Source organism: Equus asinus, unplaced genomic scaffold (assembly GCF_041296235.1).
Source record: "Equus asinus isolate D_3611 breed Donkey unplaced genomic scaffold, EquAss-T2T_v2 contig_194, whole genome shotgun sequence".
NCBI classification, from domain to species: Eukaryota; Metazoa; Chordata; class Mammalia; order Perissodactyla; family Equidae; genus Equus; species Equus asinus.
Genome location: NW_027224843.1, coordinates 1,486,798 through 1,498,948, shown reverse-complemented (window position 1 = coordinate 1,498,948; position 12,151 = coordinate 1,486,798).

Sequence of the window (12,151 nt, the reverse complement as noted above, 5' to 3'; positions counted from 1 at the left end):
GAGCTGGAAGCAAGATGCTTTGGGGGCTCCCTGCCCCTTTGCCAACAAGGCCGACCTTTGGGCCTTTCAGCTCTAGGCCAATGGAGCACACCCAGAGCAGAAGTTCTACCTCAGCCAGATAAGGCCTGCCAAGAAACTGCGTTTCAAAGGCTTTGGTAAGAGATGTTGCCGGTACTCTGTTAGAGCACTGGGCAGAGACACTTGTTTCTTAGCTTCCCAAAGAGCTGGAAGCAAGATGCTTTGGGGCCTCTCTGCCCCTTTGCAAACAAGGCATCCCTTTGGGCCTTTCAGCTCTAGGCCAATGGAGCACACCCAGAGCAGAAGTCCTACTTCAGCCAGATCAGGCCTGCCAAGGAACTGCGTTTCAGAGGCCTTTGTATGTGACGTTCCCGGTAGGCTGTGAGAGCACGGTGCAGAGCCAGTTGTTTCCTTGTTTCCCAAACAGCTGGAAGCAAGACGCTTTGGGGCCTCTCTGCCCCTTTGGAAACAAGGCAGCACGTTGGGTCTGGCAGCTCTAGGGCAATGGAGCACAACCAGAGCAGAAGTTCTACTTCTTCCAGATCAGGCCTGCCTAGACAGTGCGTTTCACAGGCCTTGATAAGAGATGTTCTCTTAGGCTATAAGAGCACTGGGCACAGCCAGTTGTTTCTTAGCTTCCCAAGAGGTGGAAGCAAGATGCTTTGGGGCCTCTCTCCCCCTTTGGAAACAAGGCAGCCCTTTGGGCCTTTCATCTCTAGGGCAATGGAGCACACCCAGAGCAGAAGTTCTACCTCAGCCAGATCAGGCCTGCCAAGAAACTGCTTTTCACAGGCCTTCGTAAGAGGTGTTCCCGGAAGGCTGTAAGAGTACCTGGCAGAGCGAGTTGTTTCTTAGCTTCAAAAACAGCTGGAAGCAACATGATTTGGGGCCTCTCTCCCCCTTTGGAAACAAAGCAGCCTTTGTGCCTGGCAGCTCTAGGCCAAAGTAGCACACCCAGAGCACAAGTTCTACCTCAGCCAGATAAGGCCTGTCAAGAAGCTGCGTTTCACAGGCCTTTGTATGTGACGTTCCCGGTTGGCTTTGAGAGCACTGTGCAGAGCCAGTTGTTTTAGCTTCCCAGAGAGCAGGAAGCAAGATGCTTTGGGGCCTCTCTCACACTTTGGAAATAAAGGCAGCCCTTTGGGCCTGGCAGCCCTAGGCCAATGGAGTACACCCAGAGCAGAAGTTCTACCTCAGCCAGATCAGGCCTTCCAAGAAACTGCGTCTCACAGGCCTTTCTCTGTCACGTTGCCGGTAGGCTGTGAGAGCACTGTGCAGAGCCAGTTGTTTCTTAGCTTCCCAAAGATTTGGAAGCAAGATACTTTGGGGACTCTCAGCCCCTTTGGAAACAAGGCGGCCCTTTGGGCCTGGCAGCTCTAGGCCAAAGTAGCACGCCCAGAGCAGGAGTTCTACTTCAGCCAGATCAGGCCTGCCAAGAAACTGCGTTTCACAGGCCTTGGTAAGAGATGTTCCCGGCAGGCTGTGAGAGCACTGTGGAGAGCCAGTTGCTTTAGCTTCCCACAGAGCTGGAAGCAAGATGCTTTGGGGCCTCTCTCTCCCTTTGGACACAAGGCAGCCGTTTGGGCCTGGCAGCTCTAGGCCAATGGAGCACACCCACAGCAGAAGTTCTACCTCAGGCAGATCAGTCCTGCCCAGAAACTGCGTTTCACAGGCCTTGGTAAGAGATGTTCACGGTAGGCTGTGAGAGCACTGGGCAGAACCAGTTGTTTTTTAGCTTCCCAAAGTGCTGGAGGCAAGATGCTTTGGGGCCTCTCTCCCCCTTTGGAAACAAGGCAGCCCTTAGGTCCTGGTAGCTCTAGGCCTATGTAGCACAACCAGAACAGAAGTTCTACTTCAGCCAGGTCAGGCCTGCCAAGAAACTGCGTTTCACAGGCCTTTCAAAGACATGTTCTCTTAGGCTGTAAGAGCACTGGGCAGAGCCAGCTGTTTCTTAGCTTCCCGAAGAGCTGGGAGCAAGATGCTTTGGGTCCACTCTCCGTCTTTGGAAACAAGGCAGCCCTTTGGGCCTGGCAGCTCTAGGGCAATGGAGCACACCCAGAGCAGAAGTTCTACTTCAGCCAGATCAGGCCTGCCAGGAAACTGCGTTTCACAGGCCTTGGTAAGAGATGTTCCCGGTAGGCTGTAAGAGCACTGGGCAGAGCCAGTTGTTTCTTACCTTCCTGAAAAGCTGGAAGCAAGATGCTTGGGACCCCTCTGCCCGTTTGGGAACAAGGCAGCCTTTTGGGTCGGGAAGCTCTAGGCCAATGGAGCACACGCAGAGCAGGAGTTCTACTTCAGCCCGATCAGGCCTGCAAAGAAACAGCGTTTGACAGGCCTTGGTAAGAGATGTTCCCGGTAGGTGTAAGAGCACTGGGCAGAGCCAGTTGTTTCTTAGCTTCGCAAAGACCGGGAAGCAAGATGCTTTGGGCCTCTCTGCCCCTTGGAAACAGGGCAGCACTTTGGGCCTGGCAGCTCTAGGGCAATGGAGCACACCCAGAGCCGGAGTTCTACTTCAGCCAGATGAGGCCTGCCAAGAAACTGCGTTTCACAGGCCTTTCAAAGACATGTTCCGGGTAGGCTGTAAGAGCACGGGCCAGAGCGAGTTGGTTCTTAGCTTCCCAGAGAGCTGGAAGCAAGATGCTTTGGGGCCTCTCTGCCCCTTTGGAAAGAAGGCAGCACCTTGGGCCTGGCAGCTCTAGGGCAATGGAGCACACCCAGAGCAGAAGTTCTACTTCAGCCAAATCAGGCCTGCCAGGAAACGGCGTTTCACAGGCCTTGGTAAGAGATGTTCCCGGTAGGCTGTAAGAGCACTGGGCAACGCCAGATGTTTCTTAGCTTCCCGAAGAGCTGGAAGCAAGATGCTTTGGTGCCACTCTCTCACTTTGGAATCAAGGCAGCCCTTTGGGGCAGGTAGCTCTAGGCCAGTGGAGCACACCCAGAGCAGAAGTTCTACTTCGGCCAGTTCAGGCCACCAACAAACTGCATTTCACAGGCCTTGGTAAGAGATGTTCCCGGTAGGCTGTAAGAGCACTGGGCAACGCCAGATGTTTCATAGCTTCCCGAAGAGCTGGAAGCAAGATGCTTTGGGGCCTCTCATCCCCTTTGCAAACAAGGCGGCCCTTGGGCCAGGCAGCTCTAGGCCAATGGACCACACCCAGAGCAGAAGTTCTACTTCAGCTAGATCAGGCCACCAACAAAGTGCATTTCACAGGCCTTGGTAAGAGATTGTCTCTTAGGCTGTAAGAGCACTGGGCAGAGCCAGTTGTTTCTTAGCTTCCCAAAGAGCTGGAAGCAAGATGCTTTGGGGCCTCTCTGCCCCTTTGGAAACAAGGCAGCACCTTGGGCCTGGCAGCTCTAGGGCAATGGAGCACACCCAGAGCAGAAGTTCTACTTCAGCCAAATCAGGCCTGCCAGGAAACGGCATTTCACAGGCCTTGGTAAGAGATGTTCCCGGTAGGCTGTAAGAGCACTGGGCAACGCCAGATGTTTCTTAGCTTCCCGAAGAGCTGGAAGCAAGATGCTTTGGTGCCACTCTCTCACTTTGGAATCAAGGCAGCCCTTTGGGGCAGGTAGCTCTAGGCCAGTGGAGCACACCCAGAGCAGAAGTTCTACTTCGGCCAGTTCAGGCCACCAACAAACTGCGTTTCACAGGCCTTGGTAAGAGCTGTTCCCGGTAGGCTGTAAGAGCACTGGGCAACGCCAGATGTTTCTTAGCTTCCCGAAGAGCTGGAAGCAAGATGCTTTGGGGCCTCTCATCCCCTTTGCAAACAAGGCGGCCCTTTGGGCCAGGCAGCTCTAGGCCAATGGAGCACACCCAGAGCAGAAGTTCTACTTCAGCTAGATCAGGCCACCAACAAAGTGCATTTCACAGGCCTTGGTAAGAGATTGTCTCTTAGGCTGTAAGAGCACTGGGCAGAGCCAGTTGTTTCTTAGCTTCCCAAAGAGCTGGAAGCAAGATGCTTTGGGGGCTCCCTGCCCCTTTGCCAACAAGGCCGACCTTTGGGCCTTTCAGCTCTAGGCCAATGGAGCACACCCAGAGCAGAAGTTCTACCTCAGCCAGATAAGGCCTGCCAAGAAACTGCGTTTCAAAGGCTTTGGTAAGAGATGTTGCCGGTACTCTGTTAGAGCACTGGGCAGAGACACTTGTTTCTTAGCTTCCCAAAGAGCTGGAAGCAAGATGCTTTGGGGCCTCTCTGCCCCTTTGCAAACAAGGCATCCCTTTGGGCCTTTCAGCTCTAGGCCAATGGAGCACACCCAGAGCAGAAGTCCTACTTCAGCCAGATCAGGCCTGCCAAGGAACTGCGTTTCAGAGGCCTTTGTATGTGACGTTCCCGGTAGGCTGTGAGAGCACGGTGCAGAGCCAGTTGTTTCCTTGTTTCCCAAACAGCTGGAAGCAAGACGCTTTGGGGCCTCTCTGCCCCTTTGGAAACAAGGCAGCACGTTGGGTCTGGCAGCTCTAGGGCAATGGAGCACAACCAGAGCAGAAGTTCTACTTCTTCCAGATCAGGCCTGCCTAGACAGTGCGTTTCACAGGCCTTGATAAGAGATGTTCTCTTAGGCTATAAGAGCACTGGGCACAGCCAGTTGTTTCTTAGCTTCCCAAGAGGTGGAAGCAAGATGCTTTGGGGCCTCTCTCCCCCTTTGGAAACAAGGCAGCCCTTTTGGCCTTTCATCTCTAGGGCAATGGAGCACACCCAGAGCAGAAGTTCTACCTCAGCCAGATCAGGCCTGTCAAGAAGCTGCGTTTCACAGGCCTTTGTATGTGACGTTCCCGGTTGGCTTTGAGAGCACTGTGCAGAGCCAGTTGTTTTAGCTTCCCAGAGAGCAGGAAGCAAGATGCTTTGGGGCCTCTCTCACACTTTGGAAATAAAGGCAGCCCTTTGGGCCTGGCAGCCCTAGGCCAATGGAGTACACCCAGAGCAGAAGTTCTACCTCAGCCAGATCAGGCCTTCCAAGAAACTGCGTCTCACAGGCCTTTCTCTGTCACGTTGCCGGTAGGCTGTGAGAGCACTGTGCAGAGCCAGTTGTTTCTTAGCTTCCCAAAGATTTGGAAGCAAGATACTTTGGGGACTCTCAGCCCCTTTGGAAACAAGGCGGCCCTTTGGGCCTGGCAGCTCTAGGCCAAAGTAGCACGCCCAGAGCAGGAGTTCTACTTCAGCCAGATCAGGCCTGCCAAGAAACTGCGTTTCACAGGCCTTGGTAAGAGATGTTCCCGGCAGGCTGTGAGAGCACTGTGGAGAGCCAGTTGCTTTAGCTTCCCACAGAGCTGGAAGCAAGATGCTTTGGGGCCTCTCTCTCCCTTTGGACACAAGGCAGCCGTTTGGGCCTGGCAGCTCTAGGCCAATGGAGCACACCCACAGCAGAAGTTCTACTTCAGGCAGATCAGTCCTGCCCAGAAACTGCGTTTCACAGCCCTTGGTAAGAGATGTTCACGGTAGGCTGTGAGAGCACTGGGCAGAACCAGTTGTTTTTTAGCTTCCCAAAGTGCTGGAGGCAAGATGCTTTGGGGCCTCTCTCCCCCTTTGGAAACAAGGCAGCCCTTAGGTCCTGGTAGCTCTAGGCCTATGTAGCACAACCAGAACAGAAGTTCTACTTCAGCCAGGTCAGGCCTGCCAAGAAACTGCGTTTCACAGGCCTTTCAAAGACATGTTCTCTTAGGCTGTAAGAGCACTGGGCAGAGCCAGCTGTTTCTTAGCTTCCCGAAGAGCTGGGAGCAAGATGCTTTGGGTCCACTCTCCGTCTTTGGAAACAAGGCAGCCCTTTGGGCCTGGCAGCTCTAGGGCAATGGAGCACACCCAGAGCAGAAGTTCTACTTCAGCCAGATCAGGCCTGCCAGGAAACTGCGTTTCACAGGCCTTGGTAAGAGATGTTCCCGGTAGGCTGTAAGAGCACTGGGCAGAGCCAGTTGTTTCTTACCTTCCTGAAAAGCTGGAAGCAAGATGCTTGGGACCCCTCTGCCCGTTTGGGAACAAGGCAGCCTTTTGGGTCGGGAAGCTCTAGGCCAATGGAGCACACGCAGAGCAGGAGTTCTACTTCAGCCTGATCAGGCCTGCAAAGAAACAGCGTTTGACAGGCCTTGGTAAGAGATGTTCCCGGTAGGTGTAAGAGCACTGGGCAGAGCCAGTTGTTTCTTAGCTTCGCAAAGACCGGGAAGCAAGATGCTTTGGGCCTCTCTGCCCCTTGGAAACAGGGCAGCACTTTGGGCCTGGCAGCTCTAGGGCAATGGAGCACACCCAGAGCCGGAGTTCTACTTCAGCCAGATGAGGCCTGCCAAGAAACTGCGTTTCACAGGCCTTTCAAAGACATGTTCCCGGTAGGCTGTAAGAGCACGGGCCAGAGCGAGTTGGTTCTTAGCTTCCCAGAGAGCTGGAAGCAAGATGCTTTGGGGCCTCTCTGCCCCTTTGGAAAGAAGGCAGCACCTTGGGCCTGGCAGCTCTAGGGCAATGGAGCACACCCAGAGCAGAAGTTCTACTTCAGCCAAATCAGGCCTGCCAGGAAACGGCGTTTCACAGGCCTTGGTAAGAGATGTTCCCGGTAGGCTGTAAGAGCACTGGGCAACGCCAGATGTTTCTTAGCTTCCCGAAGAGCTGGAAGCAAGATGCTTTGGTGCCACTCTCTCACTTTGGAATCAAGGCAGCCCTTTGGGGCAGGTAGCTCTAGGCCAGTGGAGCACACCCAGAGCAGAAGTTCTACTTCGGCCAGTTCAGGCCACCAACAAACTGCATTTCACAGGCCTTGGTAAGAGATGTTCCTGGTAGGCTGTAAGAGCACTGGGCAACGCCAGATGTTTCTTAGCTTCCCGAAGAGCTGGAAGCAAGATGCTTTGGTGCCACTCTCTCACTTTGGAATCAAGGCAGCCCTTTGGGGCAGGTAGCTCTAGGCCAGTGGAGCACACCCAGAGCAGAAGTTCTACTTCGGCCAGTTCAGGCCACCAACAAACTGCGTTTCACAGGCCTTGGTAAGAGCTGTTCCCGGTAGGCTGTAAGAGCACTGGGCAACGCCAGATGTTTCTTAGCTTCCCGAAGAGCTGGAAGCAAGATGCTTTGGGGCCTCTCATCCCCTTTGCAAACAAGGCGGCCCTTTGGGCCAGGCAGCTCTAGGCCAATGGAGCACACCCAGAGCAGAAGTTCTACTTCAGCTAGATCAGGCCACCAACAAAGTGCATTTCACAGGCCTTGGTAAGAGATTGTCTCTTAGGCTGTAAGAGCACTGGGCAGAGCCAGTTGTTTCTTAGCTTCCCAAAGAGCTGGAAGCAAGATGCTTTGGGGGCTCCCTGCCCCTTTGCCAACAAGGCCGACCTTTGGGCCTTTCAGCTCTAGGCCAATGGAGCACACCCAGAGCAGAAGTTCTACCTCAGCCAGATAAGGCCTGCCAAGAAACTGCGTTTCAAAGGCTTTGGTAAGAGATGTTGCCGGTACTCTGTTAGAGCACTGGGCAGAGACACTTGTTTCTTAGCTTCCCAAAGAGCTGGAAGCAAGATGCTTTGGGGCCTCTCTGCCCCTTTGCAAACAAGGCATCCCTTTGGGCCTTTCAGCTCTAGGCCAATGGAGCACACCCAGAGCAGAAGTCCTACTTCAGCCAGATCAGGCCTGCCAAGGAACTGCGTTTCAGAGGCCTTTGTATGTGACGTTCCCGGTAGGCTGTGAGAGCACGGTGCAGAGCCAGTTGTTTCCTTGTTTCCCAAACAGCTGGAAGCAAGACGCTTTGGGGCCTCTCTGCCCCTTTGGAAACAAGGCAGCACGTTGGGTCTGGCAGCTCTAGGGCAATGGAGCACAACCAGAGCAGAAGTTCTACTTCTTCCAGATCAGGCCTGCCTAGACAGTGCGTTTCACAGGCCTTGATAAGAGATGTTCTCTTAGGCTATAAGAGCACTGGGCACAGCCAGTTGTTTCTTAGCTTCCCAAGAGGTGGAAGCAAGATGCTTTGGGGCCTCTCTCCCCCTTTGGAAACAAGGCAGCCCTTTTGGCCTTTCATCTCTAGGGCAATGGAGCACACCCAGAGCAGAAGTTCGACCTCAGCCAGATCAGGCCTGTCAAGAAGCTGCGTTTCACAGGCCTTTGTATGTGACGTTCCCGGTTGGCTTTGAGAGCACTGTGCAGAGCCAGTTGTTTTAGCTTCCCAGAGAGCAGGAAGCAAGATGCTTTGGGGCCTCTCTCACACTTTGGAAATAAAGGCAGCCCTTTGGGCCTGGCAGCCCTAGGCCAATGGAGTACACCCAGAGCAGAAGTTCTACCTCAGCCAGATCAGGCCTTCCAAGAAACTGCGTCTCACAGGCCTTTCTCTGTCACGTTGCCGGTAGGCTGTGAGAGCACTGTGCAGAGCCAGTTGTTTCTTAGCTTCCCAAAGATTTGGAAGCAAGATACTTTGGGGACTCTCAGCCCCTTTGGAAACAAGGCGGCCCTTTGGGCCTGGCAGCTCTAGGCCAAAGTAGCACGCCCAGAGCAGGAGTTCTACTTCAGCCAGATCAGGCCTGCCAAGAAACTGCGTTTCACAGGCCTTGGTAAGAGATGTTCCCGGCAGGCTGTGAGAGCACTGTGGAGAGCCAGTTGCTTTAGCTTCCCACAGAGCTGGAAGCAAGATGCTTTGGGGCCTCTCTCTCCCTTTGGACACAAGGCAGCCGTTTGGGCCTGGCAGCTCTAGGCCAATGGAGCACACCCACAGCAGAAGTTCTACTTCAGGCAGATCAGTCCTGCCCAGAAACTGCGTTTCACAGCCCTTGGTAAGAGATGTTCACGGTAGGCTGTGAGAGCACTGGGCAGAACCAGTTGTTTTTTAGCTTCCCAAAGTGCTGGAGGCAAGATGCTTTGGGGCCTCTCTCCCCCTTTGGAAACAAGGCAGCCCTTAGGTCCTGGTAGCTCTAGGCCTATGTAGCACAACCAGAACAGAAGTTCTACTTCAGCCAGGTCAGGCCTGCCAAGAAACTGCGTTTCACAGGCCTTTCAAAGACATGTTCTCTTAGGCTGTAAGAGCACTGGGCAGAGCCAGCTGTTTCTTAGCTTCCCGAAGAGCTGGGAGCAAGATGCTTTGGGTCCACTCTCCGTCTTTGGAAACAAGGCAGCCCTTTGGGCCTGGCAGCTCTAGGGCAATGGAGCACACCCAGAGCAGAAGTTCTACTTCAGCCAGATCAGGCCTGCCAGGAAACTGCGTTTCACAGGCCTTGGTAAGAGATGTTCCCGGTAGGCTGTAAGAGCACTGGGCAGAGCCAGTTGTTTCTTACCTTCCTGAAAAGCTGGAAGCAAGATGCTTGGGACCCCTCTGCCCGTTTGGGAACAAGGCAGCCTTTTGGGTCGGGAAGCTCTAGGCCAATGGAGCACACGCAGAGCAGGAGTTCTACTTCAGCCTGATCAGGCCTGCAAAGAAACAGCGTTTGACAGGCCTTGGTAAGAGATGTTCCCGGTAGGTGTAAGAGCACTGGGCAGAGCCAGTTGTTTCTTAGCTTCGCAAAGACCGGGAAGCAAGATGCTTTGGGCCTCTCTGCCCCTTGGAAACAGGGCAGCACTTTGGGCCTGGCAGCTCTAGGGCAATGGAGCACACCCAGAGCCGGAGTTCTACTTCAGCCAGATGAGGCCTGCCAAGAAACTGCGTTTCACAGGCCTTTCAAAGACATGTTCCCGGTAGGCTGTAAGAGCACGGGCCAGAGCGAGTTGGTTCTTAGCTTCCCAGAGAGCTGGAAGCAAGATGCTTTGGGGCCTCTCTGCCCCTTTGGAAAGAAGGCAGCACCTTGGGCCTGGCAGCTCTAGGGCAATGGAGCACACCCAGAGCAGAAGTTCTACTTCAGCCAAATCAGGCCTGCCAGGAAACGGCGTTTCACAGGCCTTGGTAAGAGATGTTCCCGGTAGGCTGTAAGAGCACTGGGCAACGCCAGATGTTTCTTAGCTTCCCGAAGAGCTGGAAGCAAGATGCTTTGGTGCCACTCTCTCACTTTGGAATCAAGGCAGCCCTTTGGGGCAGGTAGCTCTAGGCCAGTGGAGCACACCCAGAGCAGAAGTTCTACTTCGGCCAGTTCAGGCCACCAACAAACTGCATTTCACAGGCCTTGGTAAGAGATGTTCCTGGTAGGCTGTAAGAGCACTGGGCAACGCCAGATGTTTCTTAGCTTCCCGAAGAGCTGGAAGCAAGATGCTTTGGTGCCACTCTCTCACTTTGGAATCAAGGCAGCCCTTTGGGGCAGGTAGCTCTAGGCCAGTGGAGCACACCCAGAGCAGAAGTTCTACTTCGGCCAGTTCAGGCCACCAACAAACTGCGTTTCACAGGCCTTGGTAAGAGATGTTCCCGGTAGGCTGTAAGAGCACTGGCAACGCCAGATGTTTCTTAGCTTCCCGAAGAGCTGGAAGCAAGATGCTTTGGGGCCTCTCATCCCCTTTGCAAACAAGGCGGCCCTTTGGGCCAGGCAGCTCTAGGCCAATGGAGCACACCCAGAGCAGAAGTTCTACTTCAGCTAGATCAGGCCACCAACAAAGTGCATTTCACAGGCCTTGGTAAGAGATTGTCTCTTAGGCTGTAAGAGCACTGGGCAGAGCCAGTTGTTTCTTAGCTTCCCAAAGAGCTGGAAACAAGATGCTTTGGGGCCTCTCTGCCCCTTTGCAAACAAGGCATCCCTTTGGGCCTTTCAGCTCTAGGCCAATGGAGCACACCCAGAGCAGAAGTCCTACTTCAGCCAGATCAGGCCTGCCAAGGAACTGCGTTTCAGAGGCCTTTGTATGTGACGTTCCCGGTAGGCTGTGAGAGCACGGTGCAGAGCCAGTTGTTTCCTTGTTTCCCAAACAGCTGGAAGCAAGACGCTTTGGGGCCTCTCTGCCCCTTTGGAAACAAGGCAGCACGTTGGGTCTGGCAGCTCTAGGGCAATGGAGCACAACCAGAGCAGAAGTTCTACTTCTTCCAGATCAGGCCTGCCTAGACAGTGCGTTTCACAGGCCTTGATAAGAGATGTTCTCTTAGGCTATAAGAGCACTGGGCACAGCCAGTTGTTTCTTAGCTTCCCAAGAGGTGGAAGCAAGATGCTTTGGGGCCTCTCTCCCCCTTTGGAAACAAGGCAGCCCTTTGGGCCTTTCATCTCTAGGGCAATGGAGCACACCCAGAGCAGAATTTCTACCTCAGCCAGATCAGGCCTGCCAAGAAACTGCTTTTCACAGGCCTTCGTAAGAGGTGTTCCCGGAAGGCTGTAAGAGTACCTGGCAGAGCGAGTTGTTTCTTAGCTTCAAAAACAGCTGGAAGCAACATGATTTGGGGCCTCTCTCCCCCTTTGGAAACAAAGCAGCCTTTGTGCCTGGCAGCTCTAGGCCAAAGTAGCACACCCAGAGCACAAGTTCTACCTCAGCCAGATAAGGCCTGTCAAGAAGCTGCGTTTCACAGGCCTTTGTATGTGACGTTCCCGGTTGGCTTTGAGAGCACTGTGCAGAGCCAGTTGTTTTAGCTTCCCAGAGAGCAGGAAGCAAGATGCTTTGGGGCCTCTCTCACACTTTGGAAATAAAGGCAGCCCTTTGGGCCTGGCAGCCCTAGGCCAATGGAGTACACCCAGAGCAGAAGTTCTACCTCAGCCAGATCAGGCCTTCCAAGAAACTGCGTCTCACAGGCCTTTCTCTGTCACGTTGCCGGTAGGCTGTGAGAGCACTGTGCAGAGCCAGTTGTTTCTTAGCTTCCCAAAGATTTGGAAGCAAGATACTTTGGGGACTCTCAGCCCCTTTGGAAACAAGGCGGCCCTTTGGGCCTGGCAGCTCTAGGCCAAAGTAGCACGCCCAGAGCAGGAGTTCTACTTCAGCCAGATCAGGCCTGCCAAGAAACTGCGTTTCACAGGCCTTGGTAAGAGATGTTCCCGGCAGGCTGTGAGAGCACTGTGGAGAGCCAGTTGCTTTAGCTTCCCACAGAGCTGGAAGCAAGATGCTTTGGGGCCTCTCTCTCCCTTTGGACACAAGGCAGCCGTTTGGGCCTGGCAGCTCTAGGCCAATGGAGCACACCCACAGCAGAAGTTCTACTTCAGGCAGATCAGTCCTGCCCAGAAACTGCGTTTCACAGCCCTTGGTAAGAGATGTTCACGGTAGGCTGTGAGAGCACTGGGCAGAACCAGTTGTTTTTTAGCTTCCCAAAGTGCTGGAGGCAAGATGCTTTGGGGCCTCTCTCCCCCTTTGGAAACAAG